General features: G+C 41.6%; 1 protein-coding gene and 1 pseudogene across 3 annotated transcripts in view; both read right to left on the bottom strand.

Moving 5' to 3' along the window:
* The window catches only part of BACH2 (BACH transcriptional regulator 2), a 243,483-nt gene that overhangs the window by 194,408 nt on the left and 22,808 nt on the right, over positions 1-26,267 (bottom strand). For 2 of the 3 annotated variants that reach the window (XM_083177041.1, XM_083177043.1), the window contains exon 2: positions 8,424-8,524. The exons of the other annotated variant lie outside the window; for it this stretch is intronic. The gene's annotated coding sequence lies outside the window, so the exon portion shown is untranslated. The remainder of the gene's footprint in view (positions 1-8,423; positions 8,525-26,267) is intronic. 3 annotated transcript variants of the gene reach the window in all.
* Positions 23,564-23,742, bottom strand: LOC146066108 (U2 spliceosomal RNA; annotated as a pseudogene).

Genomic DNA, 26,267 nt, shown 5'->3' with positions numbered 1-26,267 from the left:
CATTCAATTTACTGGATCGAATTTGATATTTCCTTGCCTGCACAGTCTATTTTTCTTTTGTCATATAGAGAAAACGGGAGCGTGCATCGAATCGAATGCCAGTGGAAAGTGTCCTAAAAAAAACATTTGATTTCGATTAGGTTTCAATTCGATTTTGCTTTTATAAGTAAAATCTAATCGAAAACAGGGAAAAATGTAAGTTTGTGTACACAGCTTTATGGTGTGCCCTTTTCGTTTTCCACTATTTCTATTTTATATCAACATCTAACATCTAAAAATAATGCTGCAGTAAACACATTAGATTTGCACTATTTACTATTAGATTTCTACTAGAAAGTCTTGGCTGGGTGTGGTATAATTACCCGACAGTCGGGATTCCGACAGTCATTACTCAGACGTCGGAATCCCGACTGCACAGCGTGGGGAGCGCAATGAAGCCCCTTGCGGGCTCGCTGCGCTCGCCACCTATTTATTCTCCCTCTATGGTGGTCGTGGACTCCCACGAGGGAGCAGTCGGGATTCCGACGTCGGAGTATTGACTGTCGGTATCCCGACTGTCGGGGAGCCGTCCGGCACCCGTCTTGGCTACCAAGACTATTTTTCAATTCAATTTACACTACACAGGAGCGCGAATTGGGATCGAATCTGCATCGAATGTAGAAAAATCATTCGATGCCCATTTGATTTTGCTTCTAGTATTTTACCCTAACAAGGTAGCAAGTGAGGCAGCCATCTTGGGCACACTGCATAGGATTATCCTGGGTGGAATAAGTTACCCGTAGAAGAAATTACAAAAAAATGGGGTGATTGCAGTGCAGAATAAGGTCCCAACCTGACACTCAGGTCCATGAATTTTTCATCCCATCCACAAGTGTACCAGATGAAGCAGCTATGCTGGGCGCACTACGAAGGTTGTAAAATATATATAATATCAAGGGGCTAATTAGATTGCCCCAAGGAAGCCTATTATTCGTGATCAGCGATCACTTGTAAATAGACTAGCTTTTATTTCATAGATACATAGATTCCTCTGGTTGCCTCTTATGCTATGCCCAATATCAGCAGAAATTAACTCCCTAGCACAGCTGCATATTTCTCTCCCTCTAATAGTAATGTTTTTAACAGTAGCATACACTGTACGCATCACAGACACTTGCGACCCTCCCCTATGGCCCATGCTGTGCACCATTTATTTTGAGCAACAAATACTTTTGATATTTGGCTTCAGTTAAACTACAAAAACCCTCTATAATAAAGAAAAAACCTCCCAAATTCCAGTCTTGTGTAGGTAGAAAATGATTTCTAAAACACGCTCAGAAAAGCGTAACCAATGTCCAAGCAATGAAGAAAGCAACAATCGGAGTCTGTGGGGTGTTGGCAAAAAGACATTAACAATTGTTGCCAGTTTTCAACTGCATCTATTTGCCCCTTGTAACACACAAATACATCTCTTTCAGGGGTATAGACATCCTTTACCTGGTCTGCATGGATTTACCACATGTGAGCACCCTTACAGTACATTAGTAAGTAAGCCAGTCATTTGCAGAATCACAGAACTGTGTTGACATTTTGGACCGGTCAACCTTTCAAGTATTTATCTTTTACATGTCTACCAATTGACCATGCCAAAACAACGTACAGGCTAATCATATGGGATTGACCTGGTGACTGTCTACCTAATGAATGGTCCATACCGATACACAGACAGTTGTAAGCATGCGCTGCACAAATTCAAGCAAAACAGTGGTGCGTCAGGCCTGTCATTTGCATGATTGGTCTTACATATTCCCATAAACTGTAGTATTTGGTTGGTAAAATTCAAACACACCATACACATCTGAAAATAAATAGAAAACATTTCTTACATGAAAACATTTTAGGAATCCACTAACTAACCTAGTCATATTTTAGTGTTCACGGATTATGTTTTTTTGTGGCAGTGTTTACATGGATGTTATACAAGTTTCAGGGAACAGGGGTAAATTAACCCAAATGAAGTAACAATGAAAGTCCAGGGGGTAACGGATGGTCCTGCCGCCGAGACTCAGCCGGTCATGCACAGGGCCATATTTTTAAAACCCAGGGACTCCTTTTTATTGTATGGGTGCCTGGGACACACTCCGCGCGGATTGACGTGCGCTCCTTTTAATTATGCTCCTGCTGGGCATGGGGGACCTGTGTGGCCAAAGTCTGAGCAGCGGCACAACATTACATCTCTTTCTGGGCGCTGGGGCGAACTGATGCACAAACAAAGACGTTCGGAGGATGCAGACTGTGGATGCTGCTTGACACGTCTCATGTTGAGTAGTACGCCCTGCAGTGCCACCTGCCCGCTGCCGCTGTTGATGGGCTGACACATTTGACCAGGTGGGAGACACACACTGGGAATGCACACTATGGCTAGGGAGGAGGCAGAGGTATGTGGCTTCTACTCGGTCGGGTACTTACAGCTGAGCCTGGCATATAATATTAAGCTCGACTCAAGCTGCATTCATGTGCAATGCTGAGGGGAGAAGGAGGTGTGCAATATAACTATACAACTTTTAAACTAAGCTACATTTTTTATATAATTATCTTACTAGTAGCGGAAAAAAAAAACAAGTATCTGCATAGTCATAATATATCTATATATATATATATAAATATATATATATATATATATATATATATATATATATATATATATATATATATATATATATATATATATAGATAGATAGATAGAGAGAGAGTGAGTTTGTATGTTCTCCCATTCCACATTAAGATTTCAAATTAAAATAAATGATTAATATAGGATTTGCTTCCTTTCAAAACCAAGGGGGTGTTTCTAAATATATTTTGGTGGTAAAAGGTAAAAAAGTTCCCTGACCCCTGGCTTAGACGGACATAATACTTGTGATTATATTTGTGACTGAATTATTGTTTGAATTGCAACTGTTATATAGTTTCCCACGTACAGTTTCTAGCAGATAAAAATATATGTTTTTATTTATTGTACACATTCCAGATATGAAACTATATATACTTTATAGTGCTTGATTATAGTGATACTTGTTGGTCAAAGTTTGCACTTCTTCATTAATGGATCTGGAAATGCAGTGATAAGATGTTCAGTGAGCAATATCTACATCTATGTTTAAATATTCTACAATCTATAGTAGTACTTTAAAAAAAAAAAAAAAAAAAGAGCTATATATTGAGCTTAATGAACAATGGGCCTTTTTCAGTAAGGATTGCCTACGATAAGCTGCTTGCAGCAGAAAAGCATATTTGACCCTTAAACATGCAAATGCAGAACCACCTGCTGCCTGCATTTGTAATCGTAGTTTTAGGGGAACTTAGCAACCAGCTACTCTGCATCTGCAGCCTGAGCAAGTCAAACTTTACTCAGGCTGCCCGTCGCAGGGACTGGCCACTCCCAAAAAAACATGGCCAACATGCCCCATCCCTCCCCCGAAGGCTTCTGTTTTACAATCAGGCAAAGGCGTTCGCAAAAATACAATGCGATCTCATTTTCCCGACCACTGGGAAATTGCACTGCAGATCGTAGAAATGATCGATAGTGAATTATGCCCACTGTTCCTCTAGTAACCTCACACAATAAGATCAATAAATCAAAATATTCCTTTATTCTGTTAAGAGACATCCTGCATCGCTGCTAAATCGCAATGAGGTCTTACTGGCGAGATGTATAAAAGAGAACGATCTCCTGCTTGTATCAGATTAGTGCTGCCGCCATATGGAATAGCTCTGCAGCTGCATTGTGCATGCCTGAGATCTTCCAAAACCACAAGATCTGATTCAGAATGGATGGTGCAAGTATGGGGACTGTACAGTGTTATTCACAGAAGCTGAAAGCACCACAGTTCTGCATTTCATAACATTTTGGAAAAGCAGCAATAACCCTTTAAATTGTCACACACACACACAAAAAAACACAACAAAAAACTCAATCATACAGCTGCACCTACTGTAGTTCCCTAAGGAACCAGATTGGTAATTATGCATATTCAGTTGATCTTTACTGAAGAAATGCACAGCTGTTATGGGCAAAGGAAAATATAGATTTCAGTTGTACTATGAACCACTCAAAACTAAAAAAAAAAAAAAAAGTGTGTTCTATCTGTGTTCCAGCAGAAGGAACATAACAAATACATTGGAAATGTTGTTTATAAAATCCTTTTCTCAATCAACATTAAATAAATAAAATATGACATCACAAACCAATGAATTTGTAACCTTCATGGCAACAACTATAATAATGAATGCATTCTTATAAACAAATACAGCATGTTTAACGTGCAAGTTCATTGAACACTGAGGGATTGGTGTAGTTTCAAACTAAAATGTTCATTTTATGTAGCATATAGAGCTCAGAATAACTAAATATAAATTAAGCAAATTGTATTTACATTGGGTATTAATGTACCAGTCATTTGGTGGACATAAAATTATCATTCTACAGTAAGTAGTACATGGCTCACCACAAATGGTGCCCTAATGGTGGGTGCATGTGGACCTGATACTCATTGCAATTTAAGTAGTATGTAGAGAGATTGATCAGATTTGTCACCTCATTTTACTGTCCATTCACCTTTAGTAATACTCATAGGAAAACCAATAGAACCCTTCGTTTTAAATGGTTAGAATAGAATGCATTGCTTGGGAATGTCAGCCTTTGTAGATTTATAACTCTGGCCCTTATTCTGGATGGTGCGGTAATATCCGCGTGCGTTCGTGCCGCCGATGTTTTGTGTCTGCGCATGTGCAGAGGCGTCTCTGCGCATGTGCGAGCGGGGCGTATGGCCAAATTCCGCATGAAATGTGAACACTCCGAACAGGGGGTGGAGAGGGGCGTGAAGGGCTATTTGGGCTCATTACCATATGCATACGCCCCGTGTTTCATGGGCGTTCCCATGCAAACGCTGGGCGTACGTATGGTAATGCAGTCGTGACGCACGTGTAGGGGGCGGACATATGACATCGCCGGATGTCAGCTGCCCGCCCAGATCCCTGCTTTTGCACGGAGAAATACACGTGCGGTCCGTTCGGACAGCTTCTTACCGCGTACGGACGGAGTTGGCGATCCGTATGGAAGGCGGGGTTTCGGACGCACGGTCCTGGCTGCATATTCGGATCCGGCCGCACCGATCAGAATAAGGTCCTCTGTTATTACAGAAGACTACTGCTGAAGTTAGCGGAATATTGTATAAATCATAGTCCTAAATGCATTTAGATTGTATATAAGTGTAAATAGAATAAATACATACACACATAAACTGTACTATAAATGTATATTCGATAATGAAGGAGTAGGTTTAAATTGGCAGGATAAAAGAAATGTCCCTTTAAAACTCTTCAAATGCAAGTTTGATAGAAACATAACATTTGGTATGACAATGCATTAGCTATTCAATTACATGGAGTGTCTAAAAAAATAGGCACAAATAAAACTATTTTATCTAGAACTTCAAAGGTAACCTGTGAGAGTTCACTTAGAATACATGTGTGGAGTTTAATATGCAAACAGGAAATATATGCAGAGTATACTGCAGTGCATTTATGCTGTTTGGATTGGCTTGAAACACTGGCATATATTAGCATACATAAGAATTAGAAAGAAAGGGTTTTGTAGATAGGGATCACTGCCAAAACGGTGTGATAAGACTGCATATCAGTTCTAGGTTAATAGATCTCATTGAACCACACACTTTCCCATTTCATTGAAAAAAGCAAAAGGAATCCATTTTGCTCTTAAAGTATGTCAAAAAGATCTGTACAGCAAGCATTATCTCAGTGATACAACAGCATATTTGCTCTACATACAATGAAAATCTAGGTATCATAAGTACTCCAGGGCAGTAATATATGTATATTACCTTACAAAATTACACAATAATGTATTTGAAAGGCAATTTATAAATGCAAAGATATATGAGAGCACAATGTATTTTTAAAAGCAACTGCATCAATTTTTGTTGCGCCACACAAAAACAGATTTACATCCCACTTGCCCAGTACTGCTCGTTTGAGCCTCATTAATGCATGCTATATCTCACAGTAAGGGATGTTGTGACACAAGCTATTTTCATCCAGCAGGAAACAGCTAGGGAAAAAAGAGCGCTTTGCTGTTTCAGAAGGTTTAACTGAAGCCAGATACTCTTCCCAATGAGCTCTTCATAATACATTATTTGAGCAGTTTGTGAGGCGCACTGTAATCCCTTTTATGGCAGTTATAATTGAATGAACATAGACTTCTAAGCATTGCTACCTTGCCCCCGTTATCCATTTTCCCTGTTCGGTCCTAAACTCTGCATGCAGCATTTAAAAATATTAGAGAAGGAAATATCAGATAACAACTATTTAGACCCATTCATCTAAAATGAAAAGCATCTTTTAGTAAAATATGTAGTTACATTTCTTTGAGAATAACAATAATAATAAAAATTATTTGGTACTTGTGTAGTTTCACGGCAGCACTACCCGCAATGTATTTTGCATTGTATGCAAATTGCATGCGATGCGATTTAGCACACCATCACTATCCACGTCAGCCCGAAGCGTGGCGAGGGGAAGCTGTACATGTCCTCCCGACCTGTTCATACCCCAACTATCCACATAGGCGTGGAGTTGATTTTCTAAAGTGTGACGAGCCCAGCGAGGGGATGCAAAAATTGAGCCTAAAGCGTGGCGAGCCCCGTGAGGGGACGCAGAATACACGTCAATTAATCGGCGGCCGTTTGCCACGCTTCGGGCTCGTTTTTGGCGTCCCCTCGCGGGGATCGCTGCGCTCACCACACTTTATAAAGTCAACTCCATGCCGACATGGATAGTGGGGGTATGAAAAGGTCGGGAGGATGCGTACCGCTGTGCTCGCCACGCTTCGGGCTGGCGTGGATAGTGGGTGTGTGCTAAATCGCATCGCATACAAATCCCAATGCGATTTGCATACCATGCGATCCGCGGGCAGTGCCGCAGTGAAACTACACAAGTACCAATTATTTATATAGCGTTTTTCTGCAGCAAGACTAAATGTCACTTAAGTGGTGTACACACTGTGCGATTTACTTTCTGTTCAATCCCGCTCGAATCTGGATCAAATCTCACAGCGCAGTGTACTCGTTTGAATTAGACTATATAGTACAGACTGCACAGTCTATTTTCAATTTCGATGCCACACATCAGGATTGAATCATAATTGGATTAGTTCTATTTCGATTTGATTTGACCTATATATGCAAAATCGAATAGAAAAATATACTAAATCTAACCTATTACAAGCATCAAAGCAGAGATCTTGTATTACAGCAAGGGGAAAATAAAGCAAAAAACAAAAGAACGTAGTATACACAATGAACTTGGGGGGGGAGTTGATTCTGGATGGTTTGCAAAAGCAAACTCCTTTAAAACCATGTGCTCTGAGAGTTAGATTAGGGTGAGTTATTTTGTTTCTGTGCAGGGTATGTATTGGCTGCTTTATTTTTACACTGCAATTTAGATTTCAGTTTGAACACACCCCAACCAAATGTAACTCTCTCTGAACATGTTACATATGCCCCACCAGTAGTGCACATGTGGTTTGTCCATTAAAGAAAGCATTTGCTTTTTGCAAACAAACCAGAATCACCCCCTTGATGTATGGTTGGAGCATCCATTTTGAGTAATAACTTCCACAGGTTACATAAGCCATTCATTAAAAAGGTACCAGAGGAGGCAGCCATTTTGGGCTAACTACATAGGTTACCCTGGGTGGAATAGGCAAGGACTAGTAGAGAGGACACAAAGAGGTGGAAGCAGCAGTGTGCTAAAGGAAGTTGGAGGTTTTCATGTTTTAGTCCACAATCACTGACAACCCAAAGCATTCAAAATCAAGCCGTATTTACTGACCAAAGAAATAGTTATTGAAAGAAATTTAAAACACGTATATTACATATACAGTACACAAAGGAGGGGATGGCATTAGCACTACACAATCATTTCCCCATGTTCATAAATTACCCCTACTGACATTCAACTAATGTTGGACTTGAGTAGCCACCAGAGACCAGATTTATTTAATCCCCGCCGCTATTTCCAACAGAGGAAAGAGTTGTTCCCGACAGCATTGAAGCTGCATCTTGTCAGAAGGGACCTGACTTCAGAAGCAATCGGGTGCGTTTTTCTGAAAACGGCCGTGGGCGATTCTCGACAATCCATGGGCGGTTTTGCCAATTGGCAGGAGGGACATTGAATCCCTTCTGCTGATAAACAGGAGAGTGAGCCAAAAAAGGGCCAGGGTCCCAAGTATCGGGACGTACTGATAGTCAGGACCAGGGATTGAATGCTTTATGGCATTTTGCATTTCAGAGTTAGGTTATATTACGGTTAAACTTCTGTTCGTCACATTAGGATCACATCTACCTCTACATTTCTTTGACATTTACCTGTAGTTGTCCCAAGAAGCAGTCATTTAACAGAACATCGCCAAACCTTGGTCTTTAATGTTCCAGGAGCAATACTTCCGGTCAGAATGGCAGCTTACCACCTGTCAACAGAAATAGCACTTTAATCTTTTTATGAGTCAAGACCATTAAACTACTGTGATTGGAAACATTTGGGAATTAATTTATTATCATTAATAACAACAACAACTTATCTAATTTTAAATTGCAAAAACAATAAAATTGTTACTTTTTAAAGATTTCTCAATTTTATTGGAAGCTCAGCAGTGCATTTTTACACACCATGCACTAGTGAAATACACACCGTTAGGCAGATTCTATTCATGTGGATTCCTCATATATGTGCTGTATTTACTGTGAGGGTGTGTTATAGCGCCCAGGAGCAAAGGTGGGCATTTTTGTGCCCTTCTAATACATGCTAATACTTGCTCATCTGTGATTTGGTTGTTTAAACCGCTGCAAGCCTAAATCCTTACTGATAGCTATGCATGTTTTTGCATAATTTAATAATTATTCATCATAAATACTAATACAACTAAAGGGACAAGAAAAAATAGCAAAGCTCACACACAGATAACAAGTTCATTTGGTCTAGTTCACTTTGTGAAGTGTGAGAGTGTTAAACAGCTCCAATATACTATATACTCAAAAATGTGGGGAAATGTGTATGTTGTATGTATATCAAAAACTCAAGGACACTTTATTTGAAAGCTGCCTTTTTAACTGATTATTGGTATCCTGCAGACTACAACAACTACCTCTACTTGCAGGACTTTTAAACAAGGTACACAGGAGCAATTTTCGACTGATGTGATCTTTCCTTCCGAAATGGCATCTGCATCACCCAGCATCTACACCCATAATGTGAGCACCCACGGTCACATGCGGTGTCAGGTTTGATGTGCTGTAGATCAAAACTGAAGATATAGCTAGTGTCTTGTACTATGCTTAACACAGACAGACAAACAGCCAAAACATTAGGGTTCAGTCCTTCATTAAATTGCTCCAGTGTGTACACACAATCTGGGCTGATGGGCATTCCTTGCAATGTCAGAACAAATACCCATTGTTCAAGTGTGTACCCAGTTTTAAATTTACAGCCTCCTTCTTGAAATGTACCACCAAATGAAATTGTGTATTGTGTTACTGCCACAATGGCGAATTAAGAAAGCTCAGCAGAAGGCCACCTTAGTGCAGCAGCTAGCCACTGAGGAGAGAAGGAAGAACAAAAATACAGAATAATTTTCTTTATGTTTTTTTTCTAAAGGTTGCTCAGCAGCTAGCAGCAATTGCCAGGGTTAATTGATAGCACAAGCTCCAAACAAGTTACTGCTTCTTTAAGTAAATGGGCAGTATTCAATGTGAATACTCGGTATGTGCAGTGAATCCTGTTTAGGATGCGCTGCAAAGTCGCTGTGTTCCGGAGGGCTGGAGCCTTCGCTGTCAGCACTCGCTGTCACAGTATTAATGTCGCAGGGGCTCGCTGCCCCTGACGGCAATTCTCAACCCCTGCGGCGGACGCTGCATGGAGCCGGGGGAAGGCGGCAGGCAGGGAGATGGTAATTTCCCTGCCTGCCCCAGAATGTATGGGGGGGGGGGCTCCCCAGGACCCAGGCAGCACAAGCTGTCCCCCAGAAGAGCTAGCAGGGCACGCAGGTAGGGAGCCACTTGCACTGCTCCCGATCGTGCATATGCAATGATCGGGAGCAGTGAATATATGAATATCTAATGAGCGACTCTCGGCCCCCTGCTAGCTGTTATGTGTAAAAAAAAAATTATAATAATAATTTAAAATTAAATATATATTCATGTGCACATGAATAAAAATAGCATGCCCCTTCACATAATAAAATTCCTGATTTTTTTACACCAAATTTTAAAATAAAACCTTTATTTTATAAGTTCACATTCCGGTTCACCATAAAAAGATGGCAATTGCTACACGGTGACACACGGCGAAAATCACTTAGAAAGCAATTCGCCATCTGATCATTGAATATACTCACGGCGAATCACATTGAAAACCCATTGAAAAACCACAGCGAATTGCGGAGACTATCAGACTGTGAATTGCACGTTGAATAGGGTGATTCACTTTTTCCGTAAAAAGATTCACCTTAGCGCATGAAAATAGCACAAATTTCCCGAAGAACATGGCGAATCAGCCTCATTGAATACTGCCCAATGACTGGCTGAGGGCCAGATGGGTACTTGTGTATTATCTGGGCGCCCGAGTTTTTCAATGCATGCCACTACTTAAGGCATGCGATGCAATGCGATTTTTCATTGTAAAGACCAGATTTTTTATTGTATAGTCACCCATGGGTGATTTCATACCCCCACTATCCAACTACGCATGGAGTTGATTTTATATAGTGTGGCGAGCCCACCGGGACGCGGATTGCTTTACATGTATTCTGCATCCGCTCGCCACGCTTCGGGCTCGCCACACTATATAAAATCAACTCCATGCGTAGTTGGATAGTGGGGGTATGAAATCACCCATGGGTGACTATACAAGTAAAAATTGGGTCTTTACAATGAAAAATCCCTGTCCCTAGTCTACAGAACCTAGGGCATGAGGATCTGTTCTTTTCACTGCATAAAAGGGCATAGTCACAGCTTCTCAGGAGGAAGGTACAGTAGGACATAAAAAAAAATTTCTCCATCACCAGCAAAAAGATCATTTTACTGAGAGTGTACCTGTTACCTGCAGAGATGCTGGGACCTACCTCACCATGCACTTTTAACTAGTATATTTTTATTTACGTTTATTATCACCTGTAATAAAGTGGTTTCATCTGTGAAAAACACTGTGAAAAGATACCTTTATATGAGTCACCTAGCAACATCAACTGTAAGATATGGCATGCAAGTAAGGTATGCACCCATTTTGTATATAAAGGAAAAAACCTTGATAGATTTCCCCTCACTACAATGTTATGTACTGTACGTGGAGGTACAAGCCATAGAATATTCAAAATTTTGTTGACAACATTTTTTGGGGTGAAAAAGAAACCATAACAAAGTTTTTTTTCTTCGTGTATGTGTTTTTTTCACATATTGGAAATCTTGGAGTCAAAATATATACATACTACAAGATAAATAGAACAAAGAAACAAAAGGATAAGTATTACTAGGAATAAAAAAATCCAGCAAAACTACCACCTAGTGCCATTTTCCCACACAATATCACCTTTGCCTCCTCTTCAGGTCCATGTTCTGTTTTTACAGTTGTTAACATTGTATGCTATGTGCATATACTTAGTTTTACCTTTTTTATTTTTATTTGCAGAGAGTGACAACTCCGAACTATCAGGGGTGTGGTCTAGCAGCCTGAGGAGAAGACATGTCCCACTGGTTTGGCTTCTAACTATCTGGGCTTGTAACCCCTCTCTATCACACCCTTGAACATTGAAATGCACCACTATCACCCTGCCTCCCCTGTAACTTCTGTCAATCATCAGCAGGAGAGGTCCACAGAATTGGGGAGGGGGGGGTGTTGTTTAATGCACCTGCAGGTTGCGGCCCTCTCGTGTTGCTAAAGTGGGGGGCTGGAGTTCTGCCAGGTGGCTGCTGGCGGGAGGAGCTTCTGGATAGTGGGACACTGAGGGGCCGAGGGCGCCTCACCGGCCGTGGCCTGTTTATCACCCTCCACTGCCTCTCTGGAACCTGGGCGCTCAGTGTTGTGTGAGTGCTATGCTAAACCCTGCATGGCGTTTCAGCTACCGACGGCCATCTTGAGTGTGGTTCCCTGTGCTCTGTACAACTAAACACAGCAGACTGAAGAGGCACCTGGAGCACCCGTGAAATGCATCCTTAGGAAGGATGTAGCACTCATGGACTTTCTCCAATAAATTCACTGTACAAGTGTTTATTTTTTAACGTTTTAGTCTTTATTTAAAACAAAACCTGTCATCCTCTACTACATATACACTACCACTTATGAAGGCACACGATGCTGAAAAAAGTATTTGCGGAGTGCCAGACACACACACACACACACAGACTTTCATTAAAATGGTGCTCCAGTTTACATAAAATACATTTTAAAAAATACATTTTAAAAGGGGTTTCAATGCTGTCCAAATACCTATTCAATGTAGCCATTTTTTGTACTGCTTTTCCGCAAATGCATGTTTTAATTTGTTTACAGTCGAAACTGCATCTGTGGAAAATAGCCAAAACCTGAAGCATTTTCCGTTGCTTGGGTAGGTTTGATTTTCTGACTGTAGGAGAAAGAATCGGCATGTTGTGTTCTATGGACCATCCTAGATGCTGAAGGATTTTGAAAGGCAAGATTTCGCATAGAAAGATCTATGGCTGTCTACAGAGCAGGTAGCAGTTGCCATGGATTCCAGCATGTTAAAAACACACAAATCCAACACTTAGAGAGATACTGAAGATTGCTGTGAGTAGGCGGTTGTGCAAAGATAAACGTTTTCTGTTTCTCCAATTAGATCCAATAGTACCGAATAGAGTAGAGGAGAATTATTCCTATAATGGGATTGTTATTTTATGTTTCCAAATGTTCTTAAAAGCCAACTCTTTTCTGGTATCAGTACCAAAAGGATCTCATATTTATACTTAGGCCATGAACAGATCGTGTGCCCATAAAAAAAAGAACACAAAAAAATACACTTTTAAATACATTGTTTACTACACTTGACAATCTGCGGTCAAAAGGATTTAAAGTCATATGCAGCCACTGTTGTTTATTACATGTACAGCCATAAACCTAATAGGCTCTGCATCAAAATAAAAACAGATGCACCACCATACTCATATTGTTAAATACAGGAGTGTGCACTGGTAACCATACAGCCCAACTTCATGCTTCTGTGGTCATAAATTACACCATACAGTACAAAGAAATGTGCTCTACCTGTATATGGCTCCAAGGTGGCTTTTTCTCGAAAAACATTTACGGTTGCCAAGAACTAACAGTATCAACACTTGCCTAAGCACACATAAAACAGGGACAACCATCTAACGCAACCTACAATATAAAATAAAAAAAGTTCTCATAATTAACCTTACAATGACACCACAAAAAGTTCACAGATATATGCTAGCTGCGGTACGCTGATTCTGACAGGGACGCTGACTAGGCTGGCCATGAGAACACTACGTGAACACGCTCTATTAACTATGCCAACTATTTAAGTGGCTGCGGGAACATTACGCATATTCTGACAGGGATGCGGACTACTTTGGCCACTGGAACATTACACTGACTATGTAACTGCCGCCATGAAAGTACACAAGTACCATATTTTTGTTTTAGTGATCAGGGGGCGGTAACATCAGCTGAGGCAAGCCAATCATATACCTTTATTCCACTCACCACCACTGTAAAATAATAGTCCAAATAGAATACATATACATTCATCAATAAAATAAGTATATCTGCACTACATTTCTGATGGTTGCTAACTAAAATAGATTCAAGAAAGTGGCAACATGTATTAATTCATGATGCGTGCAGAGCCAGAATTTTTTTTTTTCACTATTAAAATGATATGCATATTTTACAGTAAGAATCAATTAATAATACCCTTTTTTTTCTAACATTTGTTTGCATCCAAATGTAGTAATAAAATAATATATTGGCCCAAATCTTATTAAATGCTATTTCCTTCATTGATGAATGGTAGCCTTTATTAAATAAAGTGTTTAAGAGTTCTCCCATTGAGATTGGTCACATAGCTCAAACAGCACTACCCTGCCAGTCACAACCACTTTTAATGTGTCACAGGTCATTGGTGATTTTACAAACTGCGACTTGATAAATCTGGTAGTTTCTATTCTATACTAATGAATAATCTGGGTGGCGGTGTATGACAAGTTTCTACTTTCTTATTTATGGCAGTTTTGTTATTAGCAAATGCATCTGTATTGACAAACTGCGATTTAGTAAATTGTTCCCTTTATTTTAAAATGGTTGACAATTCGGCATCGTTACACTATGCCAGTGGTTCAAAAACGGTGTGCCGTGGCACCCTGGGGTGCCTTGGGTTGGTGGTTCAGGAGCAATGCAAAATTATTTATGGCCATTTTTATAGGCAAAACCAGAGCCTATTTCTGTCAATCATAAACTATATGAACAAACATAAGTGAATCCTGTTTTTCTCCACATAAATAAACCTAAGGATGACATATAAACACAATTTATTTACTTTATTATTTTTTTCTAAATTTCTCAATAAGAAACTTTATTATTCTAGGGAAGCCGTGAATATTTTTTTGGTATTCCGGGGTGCTGTGATTCAAAAAACATTGGTAACCACTGCACTATGCATTTGGTTTTGCACTTTTACAATTTGCTGCATACATTTTAGTGTAAGGGACAACTGGGAATCCCTATCTAACCCAAATGTTCATATCATATCATATTTATGGTAATGTAATACAGATATGCAACCCAGGGGCCCAATCCAATGGCAAAGACGGCAGGATCCAGGCGGTGAGGTCCGGGCGCATACCCTTGTTAGGGGCGGGGGAATTGAGGACAGCACCCCAGCAATAAGGCAGTAGTTTCCTAGCCCTAAGCAGCATTAGCGCTAGCGGTGCTTTGGAGCCAGCAGCAGCATCAGGGGCAGAGCTGTCCTTCCCCCGCCAACAGTAGCGGAAGCAGCGGTGGCTGTGCAGTGACCACCAAGTGGCCAGGAAAAGGTGCAGTAGCACAACTACCCTACCGCAGAGGGGAGCGCCGACAATAAACAAGGTGCTGCTCTTCCTGCCCCCGATGTCGTTGATTGTGTGAGGTCTGCTGCGATGCCTGGGACGGTGCTGTATTGTGCCCAGTTCTTAAGAACGAAGTTTAATGCGGTAGGTGGGGAGGAGAAACAGCCCGGCGCGGATATACTACAGGGCTGTCTCACTCCTCTGCCCTGCCCCGCACACATTCTGTCACTCAGTGCTAACCGCTTTATTAGTGCGCTGGCCAGCGCTGATCGGGAACTGGCCCCGGCCTCCTCACATACTCGATGAGTCTCAGTACGATCAGAGCTGAAGAGAAGCCTCAGCCGCCTATACTAACAGTGAATTCTCTCCTGACTGATGCTGGGGCTGGCCACATTGTCTCTTCTCTATATGAACCTGCCACTGTGCACAGCATGCCAGTGAAAGGCAATATTCACTGGAAGGCACATCAGCCTGTTAGATCCCCCCCAGCAGCCGACAGACTTGCTTAGGAGGCTGTGTAAGTGAACAGTGCTGCAACAGGCATGCAAGGAATGAAATAGCAACAGCAAACCCAGGTCAGTGCTCCTATCACATTGTCTATGCTTGTTCCATTCCAGGGTCTCCCACCAATGCCACCATTACGGACTTCTCCATACCAGCCCAGTGTCTTCCCCCTTACCCTTTTCAACCACCTCACTGCACCTGCACCTACCCAGTCCAGTCACAATGCCCCCCTTCCTCTCATTCACCTAAGTGTCCCCTTTCTTAGGCCAGGTGTCCCCTCTCCCACCCCTATCTCACTGCCTCTCCTTCCCTACTAGCCCATTGTCACCCACCACCCAACTGATCACCTATCTCATTGTCTCCTTTTCAGCCACGTCTCCCCTCCACTGACTTTTCCTCACTATCACTCTGCCTGTCATCCTCTGCGGCTTCTTCCCATAACCCTATTTCACTGTCATCATGGGTGCTATAGATTGGGAATCATCAGACCATAGGTAAGGGGCATTTTGCTGTGTGGCGTAATGTGTAATTGGCATTACGGTGTGTGGCGTAATGTGTAAGGGGCATTATAGAGGGGGGCTGGAGGAGCAAATTTTATAGATACGCCATTGAGAAGGTGTCAGCAGTGGATGAAATAACCGCCCACACCATGCCGCCGGTCAGCAGTAAGAATCTGAAAGATGCTTCTTTTTGTGGAGCAGCACCAGGAATGGTGGCTACTTGGAATCACTCCCCTGGGAAGTTATAGTGGTCAGTCACCCTTTTCCCAGCCTGGAAAGGAGGGGGTATGGTTCTGTATGCATGAATGCAGTGTATGTATGCGAGAGGTATGCACTGTATGTGTGTGTGTGTGTGTGTGTGTGTGTGTGTGTGTGTGTGTGTGTGTGTGTGTGTGTGTATGGAGGCAGTGTGTATGTATTGATGTTTGTACTGTATGTGTGTATATATGGAGGCAGTGTAAGTATGGATGGATGTACTGTCTGTATGTAGTATGTTTTTCCTGTCCTTATACGCAGGGGAGGCTGCCGAGGGGTGGGGGTCCTCCTGGCAAATTAATTCACGGGTGAGGGGGGCCCAGTGAATTCGTTTGCCCAGGGGCCCTCACTAATGTTAAGACGGCCCTGATTAAACCTCCTGTCAAGATGATTAAAAAAAGGTAAGTAAATAACTGCTGTTTCAATAATGGCATGCACAAAAACTATATCAATCCACTGCATATATCTATTTCAAACAGCAGATTCCATATGTGCAAGTGCATTGTACATAAGGGATATGCAAATAAGACATGCCTCGTTGATCAGCACGTTAGCACAAAGGGAGAACCATTATGCAATCTGTTTGTTACATATATATATATATATATATATATTTTTTTTTCAGGGGTAGTACATTGTCATATATTGCATTACAAATTGTACAGACTATTTGTGTTGAATTGTAATGTGCCACAATGCTCTGAATTTAAGTCAAGTTTGACACTAAATATAATGTTGGGGTTGTGATGATGGAGAATTGAGGGAATGTTATGAGCACTGTTTTGAACAAGGTGAGCAGATGAAATGGATAAAGGTCATGGAAGGATATGTGGATTTGGGTACTAATATGAGACTTATGGGCCCCATACATCAGCAATTAATTGTGACAATCCTCCGTTCTGGAGATGATTGCCACAATTAATCCTTAATGTGTGGGCTCCCCCTTTTGGCAATCCCAATCAAAAATTAATAGGGATCGCCAATCGATTGCTGAATCAGATTTTTAAATATGTTTAAAAATCTGGTTTTATTGGAGTTTCATTTTTGTATGTGTGGGCATTCTAACAGGAAAAATCTGCCGATCACTGAAACAAATCTGTAATTTGTGAGCAAGGCAAATAGATTGAAGAAACCATTTATCTGGGGAGGGAAAATCACTGTTTCTGAGAAGCAATTAATTGTGATTGCTGATGTATGGGGGCCATTACGGAGTGAATTAGGTCAGTGATTCTCAACCTCGGTCCTCAAGTACCCTCAACAGTTCATGTTTTGAACCAATGAATTAGGTCTTGGTATCAAATTGCTTCTAATTAAATCAGTATTAAGAATCTGCAACAATTCTAGGTATACCGTATGTTATTAAGCTAGGATATGGCAAACATTGCAGGTACATTCCATTATTCTGCGTTCTTCTCACACTTCTTGCCAGCCCACTTGGTGGCATCACACTCGCACTCCTTTCCCATTCCAACTGAATGTGTTCTTCCTTTGGGCAGTTGATTTCGAAATGCTAATTGAAAGCAATCTGTCCAGTATGTGCTCCCCGCACTAGAGAATGGGAAGGAATCACACAAATCAGGGTACTGGTCCTCTTTCATTTAATTTAACAGCACACTTGTTGGAGATGCACAAGAACACACCCATGACCCACTGCACCATTTGCTCAGGTTTGTTAATGGAAGATATTTCTAGAGGTTCTCATTATGCAGTAGGTTCCGTGTCTATAGCTACATTTCTCTATATATTAAGTGTGGCATAATGTACAAAACTGCACATACAGTTTTAGTGTAGATACATTTTTCTCACAGCTTGGACTTTTGACAACTGTAGTTTGTTTGCCATTCAGCAAAACAACACCTGCAGCTGACAGACGCTGAGCACACATTTACATACTGACACACTGTTCCTTAGAAGACTCCTTCACTTATTATGCTTCATTACACAATAGTATGCTTCAGTAGTGTTCAAGCGTTGCATAGGTTTGCGGAGGGGGTGATGTTTCTGTGAGTAACTGAATGGGATATAAATATGTGCAATACGTTACCTATTGCCTATTACACACAAGCACTATGTGGGTAAGGAGAAAACATGAAAGTCCTGTACTTTAGCACTCAGTTACTGAAATGGGCATCAAGAACATGAAAACAATTATTCAACATAGTAGCGGAGTTGCCAGCTCTAACATAATTTCCAGATAGTTGCACATATGTCATGAGGAGGGCTCAATCCCAATAATGATAGCATTACTGAACTTTATGATACATTTGTGTATGAAATACTTACTGTGATTAAGGTGCATACACACCCAGTTTTTGCCTAGCGTGTATGGACAGTAATGATGCTGAAAGTCGCTCAGTGCATACACACTGAGCGATTTTCGTCCGTCCAAACGATTTTTGCAAAGGTGGGTGGCTTTCCATAGCTGTCAACTTGGATGGTAACAGCAGATGAGCGGCGGCAGTTGGTGATGATGTGGGAGCGCGCATCAGCGCTCACTCATCATCGCCGGGCCATACATGCTGGGTGGCTTTAAAGCTGAAAGCAACTGAAAACGGTAAAAGTGAGCTGCTTTCAGCTGAAAATAGCACAGCGCTGAGTTCATGGGTACGATTCCCACCATAGTCCTAACTGAGTATGTATAATCTCCCCGTGCTTGTATGGGTTTACTCCAGGTACGCCGGTTTGCAGGATTCCCATTTTATCATTCTTTATTTTAAAGTGGTCAACCAACAGAGTAACAAACGTAGAAACACAAGGGCCACAAGAGCCCAATACAGCACAAAAAAAAAATATCCAGGGATCTATTGATACCAGAGCCGCTAGGATAGAGTTCAATAGCCCATGAACCAAGTCCTAGAAAGGGACAATATTCGGACAGGTCCACCATATATGGATCATCAAACCCTTGCAGCCACACCCACGCCAGCAGTTGGTAAGATGGGAACATTTTATTAAGTCTCTCAGGTGTATAATATCAAAGGTAGTAGATCTTGTAAGCAGTCTCTTTAATTTTGGCAGCAATAGAGCTTTTGGCGATGTCTAGTCTCATGTAGTCCCATGCCTCATCATCTGGAGGAGGGCCTAAATATCGTTCCCTGGAAATTTAATGGGGTCTCAAGGAGGGTAGACTAGCTTTCAGAAGGAGGGCATAAATCTGAGATCTCAAACCCTTATAGAAGGGGCAGTGCTTACAAGGAGTTTCAAAAGGGGTAAGAGCTCAGAGGACAAGGGAGGTGGACAGGGAATAAAGAAAATGACAAATTTGGAGGAATTCAAATGGGTTAAATATCAAGGCTGGGGTTTTACCTTGTATTGTAGATAAAGATAGCCATTGACCCTGGTTGGAAAAGTTACCAAACCTTGTGGTAGACAAACCAGGGGGAAAGAGGGGATTGTGCCAATAAGAAGTCAGGATTCACATTTTTATCCATTTGAAAAACAAAAGTTATATTCTCTCTTAGCTGCCAGATCACAGCAAGTAGTTTATATAGTAGATTTAATTAAATCACTTTTGGGTTTGAGGATACTCGTATAAGAACTGTCAAATTAGCAGACAAGAAGTGATCAAACTTAACAAAAATGAATACTCATCCTTGTTCCCAATAGTTCAAGTGAAATCCTTCTCGCATATTTATTATTTTGTTAAAAAAATAATAATGGAACTTATAATTTTTGGGGGGCACATAGTCCAGACCCTCTCTATCCCCACGGCTGTCAAAAGAGGCCTAGTGAAACCATAATATACATTCTAACAATAGTATCTGAAGTCTGAAGTGTCTTCCATTTCTTTTATCTAAGCTTAAGATTCACCTAAACCGGCCAAAATGTGATGAACTGCAAACAATTAATCAATCATTTTGTTTACCAACCACTGCATGGGTCAATGTGTACAATTTGGAACTAAATGTATGCATTCAAAGAACATCCTACTCTTAATTCATCTCAATTGATGCAACATATCTATGTTTGGTTTCTCTTTTATTTCATTTTTTATGTGTGTTTTTATTATGCTATTTAGTCTCTCTCTACTGTGCATTTTTCTGTAACAATGTGAATTTCTCCATTGTGACACGAATAAAGGCATTCTATTCATCTCTATTGATGCAACATACTTTCTTCAAAGGAAAAGAAGTAATAGAACACGAGGACATGCACTGAAACTGGAGGGAGGTAGGTTCAGGGGAAATGTTAGAAAAAATTACTTCACAGAAAGGGTAGTGGATAAGTGGAATAGCCTTCCATCAGAGGTAGTAGAGGCTAAGACAGTAGAACAATTTAAACATGCTTGGGATAGGCATATGAATATCCTCACCAAGAAATATGGATCAAAAAGGGTTGAGATTACCTGAAGGAGAAAAAAGGGGCAGACTAGATGGGCCAAATGGCTGTTATCTCCCATCAAATTCTATGATTCTATACACTAATATACAGCAAAGCAAATAGGCTTCGTTCATCAATTCCCTAATTACATCCAAGTAGATGTCTACATTCTTCTATAAAAATTCAGTTTGGAAACCATGTTAGCATTTATTGCGGTCTATGGTTGGAGCAACATTTTACGCCATTTCCCACCGTATAGCAGCCAAGTTGATATTCTTCCCATTACACTCATCTATATACAGAAGGTAGCAGACTAGCTTTCAAAGCTTTTGCTTCGAGCAGGCTTACTAGTTATTGAATAGGCAGGTATTGTGGTCAATGAATTAGAGGCCTAATTTAGACCTGATCACAGGACAAATTTGTTCTCAACACGGGCAAAAATATATATACTGCAGGTGGGTCAGATGTAATATGTAGAGAGTTAGATTTGGGTGAGTTATTTGAACTCAAATTTATCTTGCGAAAAGGACTGAATTAGGCCCTAGGTGCCGTTTTCCTACACCCCAAGGCTTTTAAGACTTCGGAGGAGTGGAACATTCTGTAGTTTCTGGTGTTTCATTAAGCTACAATTAACTCTAATTAATCATTTATTTTGCTCCACACAACAATCTTAATGAGAATGTATGGGTGATAAGGAGTTAAATATTGGATAAGAATATTTTCTGTAAAAAAATTCCTTTGAAACAATAAATTCATCGTAAACTAACCAAATTTTTCTGTTGTTCTTTTTTCTTTCCTGTAAGTACTGTAGCATAAAGCTTGGCTAGAATTATCTTCTACCATATGAGAATGGGGAAAATAAGTTAATTTAAAATTTTTTACCGTATATTATCTCTGCAGAAGTACTATAAAAATGACTGTAAATGTAGAAAATGTATGAAAGGAAATTGCATTCAAATTAAGCATCTGTTCCGAGCCCAGGTAAAGGGAAGCTCTTGCTAAAAGGGCTAGCAAAAAAACTCAGAGGGTCAAATGTACTAAGCTTTGAAATGTGATAAAGTGCAGAGGGATAAATGACCAGCCAACCAACCAACCAGCTCCTTATTGTCATTGAGTTTGAAAAAACTCAGGGAGCCCGAGGTGTGCTCCCAACACCCAGTGCAGTGACCTAAATCATACTACGTACTTGTGTACTTGTGGACCCTCTACCAAAGGAGAAGGGCCCCATTACTTCCGAAACCCCTCTCAGTCATAAGGCCAAAGAGGGGTAAAAAGGGATTGGTGGGTCCTCCTCGCCAAAGCTCAAAGAGACCATCTCTCCTCAACCCCCAGAAGGGTTAGGATGGGGGTCCTCCGCACCGAAGTTTGAAGAGACACTCAGTAGGCTTCCCTCTGCCTTACGGCTCAGAATCGCCATCAGGGGACCGCAGCTCTCCCCAAAAGGATGAGAGCTTTGGTACATTGGGGAGTGGATAGCCCATAAGGGTCATACACACAGCCCAAAAAAGATGAGACACTACAGAAAACATGAAAAGTGAACGAACATGAGAGGAGAACAGAAAGACATAATTTGCAGATACGCGGAGGCTAAATTGATCAATCAGGTCCCATTCACACCAGAATGGGCGATCTTGGGAATATTTCCTCCCAACCAATGTATGACTTTATATAGTAAGAAACTGCTACTGGCCCTTAGTGCAGCAGGCTGACAATTTTACAAGGATGGCTAGACAGCACACCTCCACAAATACCATTATTTTTTTTTTTATTAGATTTTATTTTTAGAATGGATTAGATGGAAACTTTGCTGTCTAAAGAAAAGAAGGTGGCAGGTTACTTGACCCTTTTGGGAACCTTACCACTCCCTATAAGGAAACAATTACATTACAGTCTCAAAGATAGTACATGGTACCTCACCCAGCTAGCATCAAACAATCCCCGTTACTCTTGAAAAGAAAAAACTTTGGGCTCCAGGACTATCACAACTAAAGACAAAGTGTGTACGGCCAAATAAAACTTCCACACCGGTAGCTTTCTTCAAAAAAGGTTGTTTATTATATTTATAACTTTGATCATTTACACCTGCAAACAGATGTGATTCTAACAATATAATACCGCTACTCTTATCATAAAACCAAATGTTATGTACCTAAATGACACAAATATCTATCTTTTTATTGATTGTAACCATTCATGTATATGATTGTTATGCATTTTAACCAATGCCTCAATGCAATAAAAAATATAAAAAAAAAAAGAGAAAGAAATAAGAAAGAGACCACCCGCTAGAAGGCCGGGGTGGGGGTGTGAAAAAAAAATTGTCCTACCCCAACCAAAAGGCCCAGGGTAAGGACCCGGTGGAACAGTGCAGCCTCGTGCTCCAGGCAGCCAGCATCTGACCAAGTGTTTCTCTTTCCCTTTCTGGCCCCCAGCATGGGAATGGATACTCCACTGTGCTTTTTGATGTAGACTCCCCCGCAGCGGCAGAATAGACCAACTGAAGGAGAAGAAAACACCTACTCAGTCCTGACGTTTCTCCCATCCAAGGGATTGAGTAGTAGGCTTGGCTTTTTGCTGTCTCTCTGTCTGAGGACGACATGCATACCCCCGGAACAGAGAGCAAACTACTCAGTCCCAGCTTTTCCCAGCTTCCCGGGTTTGGATACTAGACCGGGCTTTTTGAGTGACTCCCCCTCAGAGGCTATAGACCCCCGAACAAGAGCCCCAACTACTCAGCCCAATGCTTCTCCCCTCCCTACCAGGGGAAAGAATGGTATTCCCTCTCCCAGCAGGGTGTAGATACTCAGCCAGACCTTGCACTCGCCCAGAACATGAGGTTACCAGTCTCCTCAGCTCAGTAGGTAAGGGGAAGGTGTTTTAGTTCTGCAGAAGCAATACCAGCAAATAAATAAGGCACCCTCAGCTCAGTAGCAAGATGATCCAACCTTTCTCTATTCTTCTGCCAGGGGACGGTCCAGACTCACTGATAAAAACAGATACTACACTTGATCTTAGCCAAAATGCAGAGAAGCTTTTCAAACCAAGCCTATAACATGCCAGTTAGGGTCTGATTGGTACTTTATCACTCTCCACTTTACAAGGCATAGTACATCTCGCCTAGAGAGTCTTGCTGTTTGTGTGTATTTAAATACAATTTTAAAAACTTGGTACACACTGGGAGATCTATATCGTTTATGATATGGATGACTTATCGTAAGAGATCATTCTCTAATAATGCTAAATACCTCTATATCTACATGCTGTTTAGAGGTCCCATAGTCCTTCAGAGCCAGGTGCTACAAGTCCAGTGCATGGAACTCTTTTGGAAGGGGGAAAAGAAGCATGTGCATGAACACATCCTTATTTGTACTTGGGTGATGCGGATACATAGAACCTCATTGTGCACAAGCAACATGGCTCAGTTTATTTATTGTTTATGTATTAACAGTTTCTTATAGCGCACATATTCCGCAGCCCTTTACAGAGATTATTTGAACATTCACATCAGTTAGGGCCATGGTGGGAATTGAACCCATGACCTCAGTGCTGTGAGGCAGTAATGCTAACCATTACACCATCCGTGTTGCCCATTTATAGTCTCTTATATAACACAGCATAATCTGTTGCGCTTTACAATTGGAAACAAGAGTGATTAAACAAACTGGGTAGAAACATACCAACAGGTAGGAGGGCCCTGCTCGCAAGCTTACAATCAGTTTGAGCTTATGCCCAGTTCTACATCAGCCCTTCTATATTCTGCACCCCTAACTTATAAGATAATAGTTCCACATTCTCTGTGAAGAAAGGTGCATCAGAAATGGAATTCTATTAAATATATAAATTAACAGTAATAACTTCCAATTAGAACAAAAGGAAAGACCTGTGAAAATGGCAAGAGATAAATATGTTGGGTACTTGTTTCCTATCTGGGCGCCCAGGTTTTCTACGTACGGCACCGTAATGAAATCGGATCGCATCGCATCGTACACACACACACGATATTGAAGGATGCGATGCGATGCGATGCGATCCGATTCGATTTCCCATAGGAAACAATGTGAAATGGCTCAATTTAGCCAAATTCTCATAGGAACAATAGTAAATGGGCCAAAAACACCCCTGAACATTGAAATGTCCCCCCAAAAGTAGTTTACGCCACCCCGCCATCAACGTGAACCCGAAGCGTGGCGAGCGCAGCGAGCCCGCGAGGGGCGGCGGTACGCGTCCTCCGACCTTTTCATGCCCTACTATCCACGTCGGCGTGGAGTGAGAATAGAATAGTGTGGCGAGCGCAGCGAGCCACCGAGCCCGAAGCGTGGCGAGCGCAGCGAGCCCCGCGAGGGGACGCGGATACCTTCACAGTTATACGCGTCCCCTCGCGGGCGACGCGGACACCTGGGAAGCCCGCGAAGGGACGCGTTTACCTGTGAAGGTATCCGCGTCCCCTCGCGGGGCTCGCTGCGCTCGCCACGCTTCGGGCTCGGTGGCTCGCTGCGCTCGCCACACTATTCTATTCTCACTCCACGCCGACGTGGATAGTAGGGCATGAAAAGGTCGGAGGACGCGTACCGCCGCCCCTCGCGGGCTCGCTGCGCTCGCCACGCTTCGGGTTCACGTTGATGGCGGGGTGGCGTCAACTACTTTTGGGGGGACATTTCAATGTTCAGGGGTGTTTTTGGCCCATTTACTATTGTTCCTATGATAATTTGGCTAAATTGAGCCATTTAACATTGTTTCCTATGGGAAATCGAATCGGATCGCATCGCATCGCATCGCTCAATATCGTGTATGTGTACGATGCGATGCGATCCGATTTCTCTACGGAGAATAGCATGGTGCGCAATTAACTTAGTGGGCGCCCAGATAGGAAACAAGTACCATATGTTGTTAATGTACCAATCAATTTTAAAGAACTGTGATAAAAGTGTTAAAAATAAATAAATAATAATAATAATAATAATACCACTACAAAAAAGATTAAGTGCAGAATGCTGCTGTACAGTCATGCACTAAACACATAGAACGTCTCAAATTAGTTAAGAAAGCCCACAACATAGCTAAAGGTCACAGAGAGAAAAGAGAGATTGATACCAAAATAGAACGTAGGCAAGTGTTTCCTGTTTTGCTGCTGTCTATCCACCCACCCCCCCCCCCCCCCCCCCAATATTTGCAAATAATGGAAACATTTTGAATGCACAGTACATTAACTTAATTTGCTTTTCCCTCTGTGGCTGCCACATGCATCTCGTCCTTCTCCTCCTTTCCAGTCTCTCTCCCCATCCATTTCCCGTTTCTCTGCTTCTCGTCTTTCCCTCCCTGCTCTTTTACAACTGACAAGGGGCAATTAAATACAATTAAAAAGGTAAAACATATGCGTATGATATGCAAGTGGTGTTTGTGGAGCATTTTGTGATCCTGGTCTTGCATGGGGGGGGGGGGGGGATGTATGTGAGAAAAGATATCCTGCAGGCTGTGTGTGGTGATTGAGGTGTGTGTGTGTGTATATAGATTGGTGTTTGAGGAGCTGCGTGAGAGGTATGGGATAGGGTGGCTGCAGACC

Source organism: Crinia signifera, chromosome 3 (genome assembly GCF_055691185.1).
Source record: "Crinia signifera chromosome 3, ASM5569118v1, whole genome shotgun sequence".
NCBI classification, from domain to species: domain Eukaryota; kingdom Metazoa; phylum Chordata; class Amphibia; order Anura; family Myobatrachidae; genus Crinia; species Crinia signifera.
The sequence above is the reverse complement of the archived record's forward strand: the minus strand, read 5'-3'. Positions and strand labels throughout refer to the sequence as shown.